Source organism: Nipponia nippon, unplaced genomic scaffold (assembly GCF_047370975.1).
Source record: "Nipponia nippon isolate SJK-2023a ecotype South Korea unplaced genomic scaffold, ASM4737097v1 scaffold_4, whole genome shotgun sequence".
In the NCBI taxonomy this organism is placed as follows: Eukaryota; Metazoa; Chordata; class Aves; order Pelecaniformes; family Threskiornithidae; genus Nipponia; species Nipponia nippon.
In genome coordinates this window covers 25,351,500-25,368,429 of record NW_028262358.1, presented here as the reverse complement: position 1 = coordinate 25,368,429, position 16,930 = coordinate 25,351,500, and the positions used below count along the sequence as shown (strand labels likewise).

At 39.5% G+C, this 16,930-nt stretch overlaps 1 protein-coding gene across 3 annotated transcripts in view; it reads right to left on the bottom strand.

Moving 5' to 3' along the window:
- INTS7 (integrator complex subunit 7) overlaps positions 1–16,930 on the bottom strand; it is a 46,926-nt gene that overhangs the window by 4,129 nt on the left and 25,867 nt on the right. The gene's annotated exons all lie outside the window — the stretch shown is intronic.

Sequence of the window (16,930 nt, the reverse complement as noted above, 5' to 3'; positions counted from 1 at the left end):
TGACAGTAGACAAAACTGCCATGAGGAACTACAAAGATGGGAGCACGTGCAGAGCACAGACTGCTGGAGGATGCATAACATGAAATAGGGCATATACTCAAGGGAGCATAAATCCAGAAAGCATCTCAAGTGAGTTAAGTAGTTAGCATTGGATTTGGAAAAATAACAGTTTAAAGAAGCACCAAGAAGAACTTAACAACTATGTTTTCTATAGGCTGCAATAAAGAAAGAAGAACTGGTAAGGAAAAAACAAACAAACAAACAAACAAAACAAAACCACAACCAAACAAAAGGGAGGAAGTTGTGGGCCCTTTAAAAAAAAAAGATATAATTAAATTTAAACCTCCAATTCTGAGCTGCTTTACAGAGTGTCAAATACCCTGGTGTGGACAATTTTTGTATTGCTGTCTTCAGAACATTAAACATTTCATTTTCATAACAACAGTTAAACCTTCCAAAATACTCTGTAACAGTAGCGTCCATTACGTCCTCTGTATGAGAGGCAAAATCACCTCCACTCTCCAAGTAACTTCTTAAATTTAAAGGACGGTATCAGCCACTCCATCTCTACCAGCTGTACCTCTGGAGAAATGGAGGAAACATGCTTGTTACCTTGATCTTCAGTGGCAAGCTATGCTTACATCCTTTCTCTTACTCATCCAAGAGTAGACCACGCTTTTCAAAAGCTCTGCTTTCAGTAATCTTTTAGATACACGAGTTCCTTTTGAAGACTCACATCCATTTATCACACACAAAATGCAAACCCCAGGCCATTTTCCTTTTCCAATTTTTCTCCAGAAAGTAAATGTTATCAGACTATTTGACCTTTTAGTCAAAGATGCTTTTATTTGCATCTTAATTCTTTTAAGGACACTTCAGGGTAACATGAAGGAGCCATTAAAATGGAAGTAAATTGTGGCATTGACTTTAACACTTGTTACATTCCTGTATTTATCTAAAAAGGCTTTAACTGACCTGACACAGTGCTCAGCCCCCTAACAAACTCCCTTCCCCTTGCCTCCCCCTCCAGATCCCACATGCAGTATCCCTCACCAAGATCAGCTGGCTGCAGATAAGTCAGCCTTGCCAGTTCTACCATTCTAGCATACAGAGTTGTCATTTTTTATCATTTTCTCTAATATTTTAAGCTCTTGGATGAGAGCCCAAGTTTTTTCACATGTAAAAAATTATAGGCCTTAGAAAGTGTCACAAGCGTGACCAAAAATTTCAGGCTCGTGATAAATGCACACCTTCCCCCCCACCCACTAGCTTGAGTTGACATCTGTACTACTTTCACCACAAAGAAAGAATCTAAAGAAACTCTATAAGCTACAGAGGGGGACCAAGCCATATGATGCTTCAGGCAAGGCTATCCTAATCTCCCAAAAGAATTTGGGTATATTCATGTCTAAATGTACTTACTCTTTCTACAGCATAGCAAGACCAAATCAAGGAAGTTTGGAGCTGGCTAAGAACAGCACACTCATCTTTTGTTCATGACCTTCACCGTTTGTAAGAAAGGTGAAAACCAGAATACATCACATTTGAACAATTTGCCAATTAGTCAAGACGAGCAGAAGGTGAGGCAGATGTAACCATCTCTCCCTTTCTTCTACCAGCTATATGCAAATTTCATAATTTTCCACTTAGGCAGAGCTTGTTAGCCTTTACAGCAATGCCACTCTCGGATTTTCCACCTCAATCTGTTTTATATAAAATGCATACATCATCTGTATAATTTTTTCGGTTGCTTTTGGTCTAGCATATCAGGAATATAAGCCCTCTTGCTGCAGCTACATGTTCTGTAACTCATATGCAGATCCGGTAAGATTACTCATAATGTCTTTCACAGTTGTCCAAATCAATGTCACCTTCAAAAACGGAGAGGTTAGCTCTCAAAAAAAAGTTAGGTTTTAAACAGCTAAATCCCTCAAAAGAGATTTCAATCTCCTTAAAAGATGCAGAAGTTCACTTGAAGTTCCCTTTTCTGGCTACAGTTTTCATAAGGGTATCAGATAAGCAAGAACTTAGTATTAACCATAGAGGGATAATGCCTTGAGTCTCAGATTTGTGACTTTTTGTTTGTTTCAACAAAATACAGATTTTGATGTGACTCTCAACATTACAGTAACCTAATATACACATCTCTCAACAGGAAAAAAAAAAAGTTGTTCCTGCTATTACAATACCATTTCATACCGTACTAAATTTTCCCATAGCAACGCCTATAACTGTGAGCTGAATAATTCAGATGTTTTTAGGTGTTTAATTTCTCATTAAAACTAAACTGAAGACTTCGACAGAGACCACTTATTAAAGATGGATAACAGATACACCACAATGCAACCAGATGGTCAGCGAGCAGCACTGTCATTTGTTACTACTGCATGTAAGGTGTTTCTGCCATACTGTGTGTGTCAATCAATGGGCGGCTTAAGTAGAGCACAACAAAGCTGGCCTCTCATCTCAGTTATATGGGTATTTTTCACCCACTGACACTACTGTCACCAAGGTAAGTTTGAGCCGAGGGTTTGCTTTTGGTTTGTCTGGGGCTTGTTTGGGTTTGGTTTTTTGGTTGTTTGTTTGGTTGGTTTGGTTTTTTTTAAAAACGGAGGTTTAGAGTTACTCCAACTACTTATTGAATCTTTAACCTCTGTGTTAGCTTGGTTATGAAATCTTTTATGCATGACAAATTGATTTAGTTCAATCATACACAGAGAATCATATTACTTCAGGCAACGATGATATGCTGATTATATATAAGCTTGCACTTTGCAAGATTTTTATAAGCCCATAAAGTTCGCCTATGAAAGCATGGTACAAGCACAAAGACAAAGCCAACCTGTCTTTAGGCAGATGGGACTCTTAACATTTTCTAGCTATCACACTGTTTCGTGATTAGCCATTTAAAAAAAAAAAAAAAGAATGTAGTAAAAACAGGGGACTTAACTGCACTGAATTAATCTCTAATATTTTTCTCCACCTGTAGTGGCAAATTAAGCACTAAACTGCATGGTCCTGATCATAAAGATCACATGCGGTGAGGTTAGTCATCAGACAAAGCTCCTATCTTCAAACTCATTCAAGTTCATTTCAAGTCAACATTTACCAGACTGACTGACTTGGGGTTTGGTAAACTCTTATCAACATGCAGTCAATGTTTGTAGATCAAACCGCAAATACAAGAGAACTAAATAAATACTTGTCACTGTTATTAAGATGATTCTCACACTTAAATCCCTAGTGAATAGCTTGTTATAAAATTAAAGAGGTATTCAGACTACTTTATCCTTCTTATGTTTGTTAGAGCCTGTATCATTACAAGCTAAAATTAATACTGATGTTTAAGAAAAAAGGTGTTTTTTCTAGTTGAAAAAGAAAGTAAAGAGTCCAACGTAACAACAACAGCTGCCTTTGTGGGGGAGTCTATTTGTCCATGTGCTGAATTCCAGCGACTTCAAACAGCACTTTGCAAAGTGCAAAGATCCATCCCATTTGAGCTGACCGAAGAACTGGGGGCAAACTAATCAGGTCTGATCCAAGGTCCACTGAGCATTTCTAGGAAGTAAGTATTGTACAATAAATACCATCACTGAAATGTGATCAGGACCAAGGTCTATTAAAAAAAAAAAATGCTTCATCTTCCCTCCCCCAGTTTAGCACAGCATGCAACCTTCTTGTCTTATGATGCCATACGCAGCTTTGCAACTCTCTTGCTTAGCTTTCTCAAGACTATGTTTAACTTGGTTACCAAAAGAAGGTAATGATGAATATGTCCATGCTGCAAGCTAGTTATGCAGTTTTTGCACATGCTGAAGCTGACGGAAGAAATAGCACAACACTGGGAAATCCAAAAGGAGAAGTCACATCATAATTTGCATTTAAGCTACATTCACCCACATCCCCTGCAGTCTCACTACCTGCTTGTTTCATGGCTCAAAAACAGTACTGCTGACTCTCTGCTGAATGTAGTAGAATGCTGTTGTCTGTTGTTAACAGCAATTAATCATTTCCTTGGGAAAAGTTCAGTTAAAGCTACTGTTGGCATTGGTTAATCAGTAATCATTAATGAAGTTAGATAATGCTATTAGTTAGGCATTAAAAGGTAGCCTGCTTTTTTTTTTTTCCTCCCCAGAGTTAAAGATGTAGGAAGGAGGTTGAATTCCTATACATCTTAATTGTAGTTTCACATTAAGCTTATCATCCTAAGCCAGGGACAGTCCCAACATGTATCAGAGGGAGAGGAAAGGAGGAGGCTGCACTACAACCGACACACCATATGACTGGCATCAACAAGAAGGCCCCTTCCCATCCTCCCCACAGCAAATCCAAGCTAGGCCACTTTATCCCAACTTACACTAGCCAGCAGCAGACTTAAGCAACAGTCATCATCAGTTGAAGAGGAATTTTAATCTAGACAGATGAAAGTAATGCTTTTATATACTTCTTACCACAGACATCCAAGACCAGTTTCCTTAAGTCTGTGCCACAGCACAAACATGTTTGTAAGGGACAAATATTCCATATTTTCATGCCACAGAGTCAAGTGGTGCCCAAAAGCTCCGCAGGCTAGCATGTGCAGTAAGTGCTGGAAATTATTGTTCCTAAAATACCACAATTGTTTATCATTAGTGCTATTGATGCATTTCAACTTAATAAAATGTTGTATAAGCCATTACACCATTGTTAACTGTGGCTAAGAAAAGCAATCCTAATGGCGTGGATGAATCCAGCCAGACCACGAGGGATTACATAGCCTGATTCGTTCAGCCTAAGTCTCATAACAAAAAGGCAGAGGGAAACAAAACTAAGGTTTCAAAATGATCAAGACATAACTGTAACGCTACTTTTGCTTAGATTTATCAATCTGCTGTGTCTTTAGGAAAAAAAAATGATTAAAGAACATAAAAACACAACAGAAACGCCCGTTACTACACAGAAGTGATGTAAGGGGAAAAGAAAAAACCCTTTCAAACATCTGCTAAACTATTATCCCTTTTTCCCTGTATACAAATACTCTGCCCTCAATAGTCCCAGTTTCACTGAGCTCCTTTGGACACACATACACCCTTGTCGATCCCACTTGGCCCAGGCTGTGCCTGATCCAGCCTACCAGTGCTTTACGCCTAGTGCCTCATGCTGTCTCAAATGCAACAGTTTCATTAAGGTCCCAGCTTTCATCTCTTAGCACTCTGTAACCTCAAGGGTTCAAATGGAAGCTGGGGCCAAAAGATCCCAGAGCAGGAGGAGACAGAAGAGCACAACCTGCTCTGACGGCATATTTGAGTAGGACATAGTATCTGCAGCAGACTTAGCCCAGGACGCTCACCACGTTGTTCAGATGGGGAGGCATCCCCAGCTTTGAGGGTTAAAAAATGGTAGTTAAATGAAGTTGTGAGATTGATAAATGAAACCTGGTTATTGGTATAGCTCAGGTCTTTCCGCTTGCTTCCACTAATAATTGTCAAGACAGCAGTGAAAGCCACTATAATTAGATTTTGAGGGCGGGGAGGAGAAGAGGACACAGGCAGATGTGTTGAGGTTCTGAAAAATTATCAAACACGATGTGCCTTGTGTTAATGCTGAGTGGTAAAAATGATACATCACAGCAAATTCAGTATCATAGAACCATAACTGCTTATCACACTAAGCTGTGAGAACTTTGTACTGACTTAATTGAGGTCAAGATTTAATTGCACGTCTTTTAGATAACATTTCTAAATGGCAGCATCTGTCTAAAGAGAAGCCATTAATTCAAACCTTTTAGGCCACAAATTTACAGAGAAGCAGAAAGTTCCAGTCAGAGCAAGAATATGAAAGAAGTAAGTAAAAAGTTATCTTGTCATAAAATGTGTCTTGATTGGCAAACTGTACGTAAGGATCAAACCAGCAATATGCTGGAGAAATAGCTAGATACAGCAAAGCGCAGGCTTAGGTATTTAACCTACTATTCAATGTTCTTTTCTCTGTACTTGTGTATTCCAGGGGATTCTTGCCTCCTGAAGCCAGCCTAGCATCCTCTTTTCCATTGTTAATACTCAGCGATGACTGGAGTTAGACCCTTATTAAAACAAAGCTACTAAAGATAAACACAAAAATAAAATCCAGCAGTTAAAGAATAAATTGTATTGGATTTGTTACAGCTTGTTAGTAAGGATTCTCAAGCTTGAGTGGTGAAGAAATAGGACATACTATGGGCTGGTACTTTAATTCCAGACTATCTTAGTGCCTGAGATTACCAGCTGACAGCCTAGTAGAGAGCAACCCTAGCTAGAGCAATGTCTTCGGCATGGGAATCTGCAGAAGGATCTACCATGCCCAGCTATAAACTGCTTCTTTTCCTGAAGGCAGGGAGGAGTGGAAGCAGAGGTCTGACACCTTCTAGTCCCACATCAGCTATTGTGGTTTGAAGCTGGGGTGGAGGCTGGTAATTTGGAGTATTGCAAATTGTATTGCACATTCCACTCCCTACAACACCCACACTTACTATGGCAAATTCTGTGTCCAAGTGGAGGTAGTACAGGAGTTGTTACATACCTTAGATATTGATCGTGTCTCTGTTAAGGATGGGGCACACATAAAAAAAAACCCAACAAAACCCAAAACAAACCAAACCCAAACAAACCCCAAAACCAAAACAGCAGCAGTCATTAAATGAGGCCACAAAAATATTCCCTGGGCTCCGCTCTGATAGATAGCGGAGGCAGATGCTAGGACTGCAAGCAAGCCTAAGGTATGTGTGTCCCAATCTGTACCAGAAAGGCTCACATTCCAGGTGAGGAAATGCACTTGCATCTCTGCTCTTCATTATGCTGCCAGCCCCCTTAATGCTTGCTCCTGGCCATTACATTTTCCTAGTGAAGTGTGAACATGGAAGAGAGCAGCCCTAACACAGCCTCGTCAGGCAGAGGCTGTTGCTCACTGTAAAGCAGCAAGGGTGACCCCACCACACATGCACCTTTTTTCCTAGCTCCCTCTGCTTGCTCTTCCTTCTCTGACATAAATCCCTAAGTATCACAACTTTTGCAAAGGTAGCTTAAGGGAATGACAAAAAGAATCGCTAGGTATATTTGGAAGGACTGGGTGCAAACACTGTTGTACAGGATGACCTGTTAGAAGCGCTATAGCTGTTATAGCTATTATGTCATAAGGAGATGGATGAAAAGGTGCAAGGTAGCAGCAGCTAAAGACGCAATTGAGTAGAAATCCACTTGTAAATTGGAAGAATGAAGGCAATAGATTGTAGGGAAAAAAGTTGATCAAGTGTTTACATAAGATTGCTCAAATATACACTTTGGAGAAGCCTAAACCAGTGCAGGAAGTCAGGTAGATTTGCAATTCACCACTCTAACCAACATACCCAGAAGCAGTCATTCTTCACCAGTATTTACCAGAGGCCTTAGAAAACACCACTACTTGACTTTATGATCAAAAAAAGATAAAAACATTGACTTGCAACTGGAGTCTTGCAATCCCGTAGTCCAGAAACCAGCAGCTGCCAAAACCTCACAGTGTCTCTGGTCGCTATCTTTAAAAACAGATGACAAATGAAATATCCTTACAAAATACAATGGATTAACATTCTGTTCCAATAGGAAAAAAAAAAGTGTTGAATGCCACAGAAAACCCTATATATTTGCTATTTTAGTTGAAAGCCTGTATTCTTCAAATATTACCACGGCTTTTCAGTAGAATCTCTACTTAATTAACCGTTTCTTTCTAAGTCTCTGTGCCCTTGTTCACAGCTCTTCATCCTGTCAGCTATGTTGCTGGGATCCTACCAAGCCTGTAACGGGTGATCTGGTTCACACTGAATTTCAGTTGAACTGTTATAAATATCCTGCAGGGTTTCTACAAAGGTTGTCACAATGTACACAAAGGTACATTCATTTATATCCTTTCATCATGCAAGATAAACAATATGAATTACTGATTAAAAACAGCTCATGTGAACCTAGGTATTATATATACGCCAAAGACAACTTTTATATAATCTGATCGTACTAGTCAGTGACTTCATTATGCAGGGAAACACAAGCTGGAATACTCAGATTTTTCAGTCCAGTCTACAGTTTCACATATAGAGCCATTTGCATGCATTCAGTTCCAGGCTAAGTCCATTGCTAAGTGCATCTGTTGTCTGCAAACAGAGTTCAACAGAGCTGCCTACATAAATAAATAAAAAAAAATAAAAATCAAATTCTGAATTTGTGATACAATGCTATTGGATTGGCCATTAAAAAAACCCAACTAAACAACACACAAACAAGCACAGGAGCATGTCAATTCCAGCTATTGCTACCAGCTAGATTAAAAAGGATGCTTATGAACAAGATTCTTGTTTTAGCAATTCAGAAGTACTAATTCTGTTACATTAGACTTGATCAAGTACACTTAAATTAGTCTTTAATCTTTTCATTACTTAACACATGCTATTTAAGTGTATTTATTAAATGCACTGTTAACATCTCTCCCCCCACTCCAGAAACTCAAATAGATCCCTTTCAAATTCTGTTTTAGAATTCCCCTTTAATCTTTGCTATTACAAAAGTATAAATTTGTCGGGTTTCTCTTATCTTCCACCCACCTTCAGAGTAGCCGTTGCTTACACACGCACAAATACTTTAAAGACTTAAATTCTTGAAGAAAAGGTACAAAGCTTTCATGCATCTCCAACATACTTCAGTAAGTGGAATGCCCACCCAACTGGAGCTCCTTCTACTCCTAGGTAGTCAAAATAATTAAAGAAACAATTTCAATAATTACATCATTACTCACAAGTAGCATTCTTTGCAATGACTGGATTCTTTGCCATTGCCTGGATAACACAGGTAAATATTTCACTGTATCAGGTTGTATATCCTGCCAGGCTTGTAACTGAAGTGGCCTGGAAGTTTTAATATTTTAGAGTGGCACAAATGAGTCATGGTCTCAACTGCCTCTGCTGAGCATGAATTATGTACCTCGTTTTAACCAAAGTCCAATACAGAACTATAGCAGAGATCCTGTGCCCTGGGTCAACCCTACTACAGCGTTGACAGGACTTGGCCTACACTGAAGGAAACGTTTGTCTATATTCTGTTTAGAAATCTGATTCCTGTGAATGGCTTGTGAATCCATCTAGACTGTTGAGTAACCAAATCACTGGCGAACAAGTTATGTCTCAGACAGCACAGCTGTAGATTGCTGCTCTCTTGCTGGACAAGGCCCTTTCCATCTCTGTTCTGTAATTTCAACCATCAATTTTTCATTACCAACACCACAACTAGTACTAAGAATGGGTACAAATGAATCCGTGCTCAAACAGCTAAACTGCTATGACTAACCCAGGCTCCATCGCTTCTTTAGAAAACTGGTCAGAGTCCTTCCTTGAAAGTAAAGGACAAAATGAATTATGTTTTTATTCCCAGCGATCTCAGTATTTCAAAACTCTAGTTTACTGAATATGTAACTTTATTAGTTGTAATCATTTCTACAAGCACCATCAGAGGGTGTTGAGTTTTTTCCTCTTCCAAAGGTGGAGATGAGGAAATAAACCAGGTGATAATTAGTGACTCATTTTTAAATTGCTAACTTGCAATTAACTTTCGTAAACTTGGAAGTCTCACTCACACAAGTGCTCCCCACCTCCTTTTCTACAGGTTTGAGTGGAAGACACTTGGCTTGTAAAACTTCTGTTAATTTCCTAATCTGCTGTTCCTTTACTCCTTGAATGGCCAAATGCATCAGGCACAGCCCAGTAAGACTGGGCATTTGAAGGCCAAATCAAAGCTAACTGAATTGTCTAACAATATTGTCAGAAGGACAGATTTTACTGAACATTTGATTCTTGGTATTTTTAAAATTTTTTTAAAGCCACACTTCCTGAAGTCAAGTACTAAAAATAAAAATGAGGAATGAAATTATGCAAAACATGATTTATGGCTATCATGATTGTGGAGCTGCAGCTGTAATTAAAAGCTCAAGAGATTAAAAGTGGCATTTTTTAAATTTATTCAGATTGCATAGCAGAACATTTGAGGTGGCCAATGCCAACTTCTCCCTGAGCTGCCTTGGAGCCGCTGGAAGCAGTCTAAAATTTACAGCAGGAAGAGGGCGTGAAGCTCCCAGCAGCTTTTCATATCAAAGAATATGCTCATCTCTGCCAGCACGAGATAAGTGGTCAGACATAGGTAAGAACTCATGTATCAGAAAAATTACATTACATGACATGTAGACAGTGTCTATCTACTATTTACTTGGCAGTAATCTACAGATAGTAGATTACTAGCCTGTAAATGCTGTTATGAGCCACGACAGTAAGGGCAGTGCCCAGAAAGCACAAAGCCCAAGAGAAGCAGAAAGGCGCATTTCAGGTGATGAGGCAGGCATCGCAGAGGGCTCTCCCATCTGTCTTGTCACAGCAAGAGCTCACTATGTTTATTCTACAGAATGGGCTTCACTGAAAACAAATTTTAAGTTACCATATCCCTCTTCGTAAGCTGTTTTCTGGTGAGGTAGTGTTGACATATATACATAAATATATTCAGTGAATCATCAACATACCCATCTGCCATTTAGTACACTCATATCCTTAAAGAACAGACCTGGATATGAGTACCTGGTATGCACCCCTGTTTTTTGTTGAGAAAGGTTTTCATTAAAAAAAAAAAAAAGAAAAAAGAGGGAAAGAGAGATTGATTCATCAGCATGGAATTTTAAAATAGTTTTTCTCAAAAGCATTACTGCCATGCAAGTTCTGTACTGGTTTTGTTATCTTGCCAAGTCGAACTACTGTAGGTATTGGAACACGCTTAATAGTCAAGGGTTGGGACTTCCTCCTTCCTATAAAAAAAAAAATCCCTTCAAAAAACAACAGCACAGTATTTTGTACTTCCATAGCACCAACGAACTCCTAAAACTCTCAACAGCACAGCATAAGCAATTAGGGTTTTGTTTCATTCTTTGATTAAATGGGAAAGCCAACACACAATAACTAGGTGCTTTTCTTAGGGTCAGGCCAAAACATCAGGAAGACAACTAAACCTACAGCCTTCAAGCTATCTTTATGTTTCACCTGTATCAGTCCACCCCCACCCCCCCCAATAAAAATCAGAGTATATTTTTGTTCTCAACCTAGTGTATACATGCTAGCAGAAATACAAATCTCTCTAAGGGATCCATCATGCGGGCTGCACTACCCAGACGCACTCAGAATTAATCCTCTCAGAAATTACTACCCAACTCACAAAGACTTTGTCCACGCTAACACGCAAACCCTTACAACAGGCGAAACAAGGAAAGGTTCTGCATCTCTCTCACAGGACACAGAAGACTGTCAGGTAAATCTTTTCCTCTGCAAGGATGAAAAATGCACATCAACTCTTTACTGGCGACATATAAAAGAAACAAAACTATCAGTGTTTGTACATTGCAGACAGGATCAATTCACACTGCTTAGGAAAAAACCTGTCAGAGTGACAGCTTCACTAAATGGGTTACAGCAATTAGCATAATTAATTACAATAGCTTTTGTTCCTCCCTCTAAGTGAGGGAAAAAGACCTGAAGAGGTCAGACAACATTTTTTGTGAATTAGTACAACTCCTGGAATTTCCTATCTGTCCGAGGTGGGTGACTAGCTCCAAGAGGTCTCCATCCATGTTGCTTTTCTACTTTACTCCGTGGACAATGATCTAGTTTAATCATTGTCATTTGCACAGATCAATTTCCGCAAATACGCACCCATGAAACTAGTGCCAGGGGATTTAAGATTTACTAAGCCTGGCTTTAGCCAAAATTGCAAAGTGTTCATGTAGGAATAACACCAGTATTACTAAAAAATAATGTGAAATCAGAACTTTGACATCTGTACACTTTAGGATTTTGTAAAACAAGGCAAGTCAGACAGTTGGCATTGCTCACAACTGTTAGCTACTACCCATATGCATTGCTGGCAGATCAGGACATATTCAAGCACACCTCACCCACTCCAGAGCAAAGACTGACAACTCACTGCAGGCTTGGCCTCATCCACCAGTCCACGAGGGCATTTCTTCTGTCTGCTGTGTCACTTGTGGTGGTAACTCACAGCAGATGGGAAGGCCAGACAGCTGGCTGGTAACTACTGCAGTGATCTCTGCTCTCTCAAACTGGCCATGCAGAAATGCCACAGTTCAGATGTGAACACATTGTTCCCTCCAGACTTGTGTTAAAATACAGAAATATACCACAGATGCATGGTCAGTCAGTCCAACAGTTGATCATTACTTCTAGGACACACCATACGTCTTCGCCAGCACCTTCCTTGTACTGGCTCTGTTAATCAAGTTGCTGCACCGTCAGCCAAAACAAACCTGCTGATTCAGCTGAAAAAACACCCTCGCAAAATGAAACTGTTTTAACTGGATAAACTCGTGATCTGATGCAAAGAGCAAAGATGGAGGCAGGAATAAGCAGCAGAGAGAGCCCCTTTCAGCAACACCACACATCTAGACTGTGTTAAGTGAAGCATGAAACTGTACCCATCATCTTTGGCAGAGTCCACCCATCCACATACCATTCAGTTTATATTTATCACAGTCTCTTCTAGTTCAAGTGCTACTCATTGTTTTTGCCCTGTAGTTAGAAGCTGTGTGTTAAGCACCGACAGCTATTAATTTCAAATTAACTGCATTCCTAAATTTAGTACTTCTAGTAAGCAGGGAAGGGATCTATAAGATGGACTGGCAGCAAGTCACATATTTAAACTGTTGAGCAAAGGTATTTTAAATCAGCCAACCCACACAAGTCTTTATTTTATCTTCTTTGGAGCTTTGTAGTCACCACTGATACCCATAAAAACCTCAAAACAATTGCTTTTATTAATCAGAGTTTTAAAAGACCTCTTGAAAACCCCATTGAACTCAAATCTGAAGGAATGTGAATGTAAGACTCCCTATCCATTGAAAAAAAAAAAAAAAAGGGAGGGGATGATTTTTAAGACAGTGAAGTGGCTATGGCCTAAGTTTTATTTCTACACAACAGAAGAGCTGCAGTATCTCCTTGGCTGCTCTACTGGCTCACTGGTTCAGCACTGACAAAAAGAAAAATCAGCTTTTTACTGTAGTTAGGTGTCCAGTAGACTGAAGAGTTTAAGACATTGCCACAGGCTCTTTCTAGCCTAAGAAAGATTTTTCTCTCAAAATTCATTGAACACTCTTCTTACCTTGTCCAAGATCCTTGGATGAGGAGGCTGACGCTAACTGGAAACTCCACTAACATACAGCCAAGCTACAGCCAAGCTGTCCTTAATTTCGATAGCATTACTTTGAGGCAGGCAAGCAAGAGGTAGATAAATGCTTTATTCTAAAAGCAAATGAGAACACCAAGAAGATACTTTGTATTTCTCAGCACTATGCTGACAATCAGCAGAGTAGAGCAGCTTTCTGAAGCGTGCAGAACAACTGGGTGACTGCTCACCGAAATACATGTAACCTGTGATTTCAATAGTGAGTTTGAGCAGCTGCTGTTTGTCAGAGAGATGTCCCTTGGAGTACAAAGAACTCAGGAGCTATCTAGGGTCACCACTAAGATAGTCTTGTTTCCCAGTAGCACAAAACAGCACCTGGCTTAAAAATTCACATGGGTAGAAGGTAACTGCAACACTGCATAATATATCTTCTAAGAAAAGCAATGTAACACTTGTTTTTTCCCTTGCTTTCAAGAAGTGCTTTTGTCTCTATCACTCTCGCTGCTTTAGAGGTTAACAGGCCAAGGTTCTGGATAAGTCTCCTTTTGCTTAGCGTTTAAGGTTGTGTCCTTAGAGGCAGCTACGCAGGTGAAGCAAGAGCAGCTCCCATAGTGCTGGACGCTGGGTTGCGGCAGTCGAGCAGAGAGAACTCCTGGTTCTTGGGCCCTACTCCGCTCAGAACTGCTTTGTCAGCCGGCAGGGCTCCCAAGTCCCCTCCTCTACCCTCCTTTATTTTTCTTACCCGCTCTTGCTTTGGACAACGCAGATATCTGACTACACCTGCGCTGCCACAAAAGGAACAGATTGTTTTGAGAAAATGCTGCTAAGAATTAGAAAGGCACATGTGTAAATACGCTGACCAAGGAGACAGCAAAGCACTGTAGGCCAGCAGAAAGAAGACAGAAAAGAAATATAGCGACTTTGAAAGCAAGATGCTTCCATACTGTGTTGTACGAGATCTCTCTTTCTCTATATACATACACACACACACACGTGCTCAACATAATTCAAAAGAGATTTTAGGAATGCAATATAATTCATTCAAATCCTGTCAATTCTTTCAACAAGCATGTTTTGTTTTTTTTTTAACTAAAGTTGCAACGTTACTAAAGAAAATAATTTTAAAAGTTTATGCATATGTGTAAGGGACCATTGAACTTGCTTCTAGACCTGTCCAATTCCGGTACAATTTCACAGGATTTAAGTCCAAGATATACATATATCCACTATAAAATACAAAAACCTTAGCTAAATTAAGGCATTTCAGTCCTCAGGTAAAATGAGTGCACATCCAAGGAAACAAAAGTGGGAACAAAGGGAAGTCTAAGATGCCATGAATACCCACAATGAGTGCAACTTCAGGGAATCACTTATGAAACCCACTTAAATGACCTTAGTAGATTAAACTCCAGAGGAAGGCAGAATTGGACAGGGGAAATTCCTTCCCTACCCTTTGCTGAGTTCCACATTGCCTTGAGCAAGAGATCAGCCAGGAATCTAGAAATGACACCTCCTGGTATGTCTGAGCACAGGTTCACAAGAACGGGAGCAGCAAGTCCTTTCGAGAGTCACTGGCTACATCATCCACAGAGAAGCCAGGTCAAATTCTAGACCCTAAGCACCAATTACTATTGGCTTAATGCAGAACTGCACGTATTACAAATACCTCCAGTCATCTTAATTTGATCACCTCCACCCTCTCCTAGCCCAAGACTTTATCAAAGCTAGATGAAAGCATATCTTAATCATTAAGACTAGATAATGATGTAGCTGCCTGCATAAGCCTTTTTGTTGTCTGAATTCTTCGCAGCAGTCTCCAGACCAATGTCTAGCCACCGAATATTTTCTTTCTTTTGCCAGTAAGTGAAAAAGATCTGAATTGTCTTCCATTATCAGTGCGCAGCTATGCATAGTGATCGAGTCACTGCTTTGTTTATTGAGAAACATGAAGGAGGTTTAACTTGGGTCCATATCATAGAAGTACTTTCTAGATTCTTTGTTGCACGTTTTCAAGTACAGGCACCAGAAACAGAATGCAGGATTCAAGCAAGATAACCTCCCTGCTTCTATTAATAGTCAAGGATCACATTCACTGCTGATAGCTCCAATAGCTCCAACAGCAGCTTTCTGTACATTGCTCTAACTGTAACACCCTTCCTCACTTCTCTTTGGGTATTTTCAGTCATTGATTTCTACGAAAATCTTGGTTCCTGTTTGCCAAGTGTATTTCACAGTGTACTAGGAATAAAAATACACAATGTTTGAAAACAAACAAAACAAACACCTAAGGAATAACCTCACTGCAAACCCCACATAACGTAAAACACTCTGCTTATGTAAAACGACAATTCAGTAACAGGTCTGGGGTCTTTCCTGATCACCACGCATATATAACTAACCTGCAAATGAGCCAGCATGAGAAATCCTTCACAATTTGTTAGAAATTCAGACACTTGCACAGCAAGCCACCTTCCTAAACAAGCTAATTTCCAATAAATACTACTTGCCATTTTCCAGAAGACATTTATCCTCATCCTGCAATCTCCCATACCTAGCATCCAGATTTTCAGACTTCAGTTAATATTTGCCTGGTTCCAAAACTGATACAAGTTTCTGGAGTTGTAGAGGCCTCTCAGATCAGGGGAACAAATTTGTCTGGAGAAAGAACAATTTTTTCAACTGCAGCAGGGTTAATCTTACTGGCTCACAGACAATTAAGCCTCAGGCTAGGTCAGGGCCTTCCCTGGGTAAGTTTTTTTTCTACTAGGTTTCTCATAAGTTTAGCCATGCACTGTGAACATCGTATGACTTATGAGAAAAGTCTGCTCTCCAATGTGGCAATGTAATTTCATTTCTGAGTTGTTTTGGAATGCTGCCACCACAGGTTTCCAGCAACATATTGGTCAATAACAGAGCAAGAAACACACATTCATTATGCAGGATAAAAAAATTGTTTGACCTCTTAGTCTTTTTTTTTTTTTTTTTTTTTTTTTTTTTTTGCATTACAATAAGGAGGGTTTTGTGGTTAAGACACTGATCTATGACTTTAATAAAAAAAAAAAAACCAACCAACCACAAACAGTTCAGATCTTCAATCTGACAGACTGCGTGCACAACACTAGGTGAATCGTCTCTTTCTGGACCATGTAACTATATGCAACTATAGGTACATGTACGCATGGGTGTCTACATAGCTGTATGTACATACACACACACAAAACTAAGTATATAACCATAAATGTGGGGACAGAAACAACAACTTTTTCAGCCGGCCTGAAGGGCAGTGGTAGCTTCTGTCTCCTGCACAAAATAAAAATCAGATTTAAGAAGGATGCTGGTGAATTTTTCACCAATTTTGTGAGTCTTCTATTTCTACCTTGTATCCCAATTATCTCTTCTGTTTAGGATTATAGTCTGATCAAGATATTACGAAATCTACCATGATTACTTCCTTTTTTTTTTTGTTAGTCTCAAGCCAAGAGGAAGAAAGTTGATTTCTTAAGCAACTATTACGGGAAAACACAACGAAAACAATTCTTCATCCAGCTATGCCAAAGAAACCTAGGCTTATAATAATTTGTTATCATATTCTCTGCATACACATATTCAAGCAGAATCTGCAAGCTCTAGCCAGCTTCTACAGTTAAATCAACTGGAAGAAATAACATTATCTTAGGAATTTGCTCAGAAAACAACAGTGAAGATTTCTGCTCCAGTGAGAG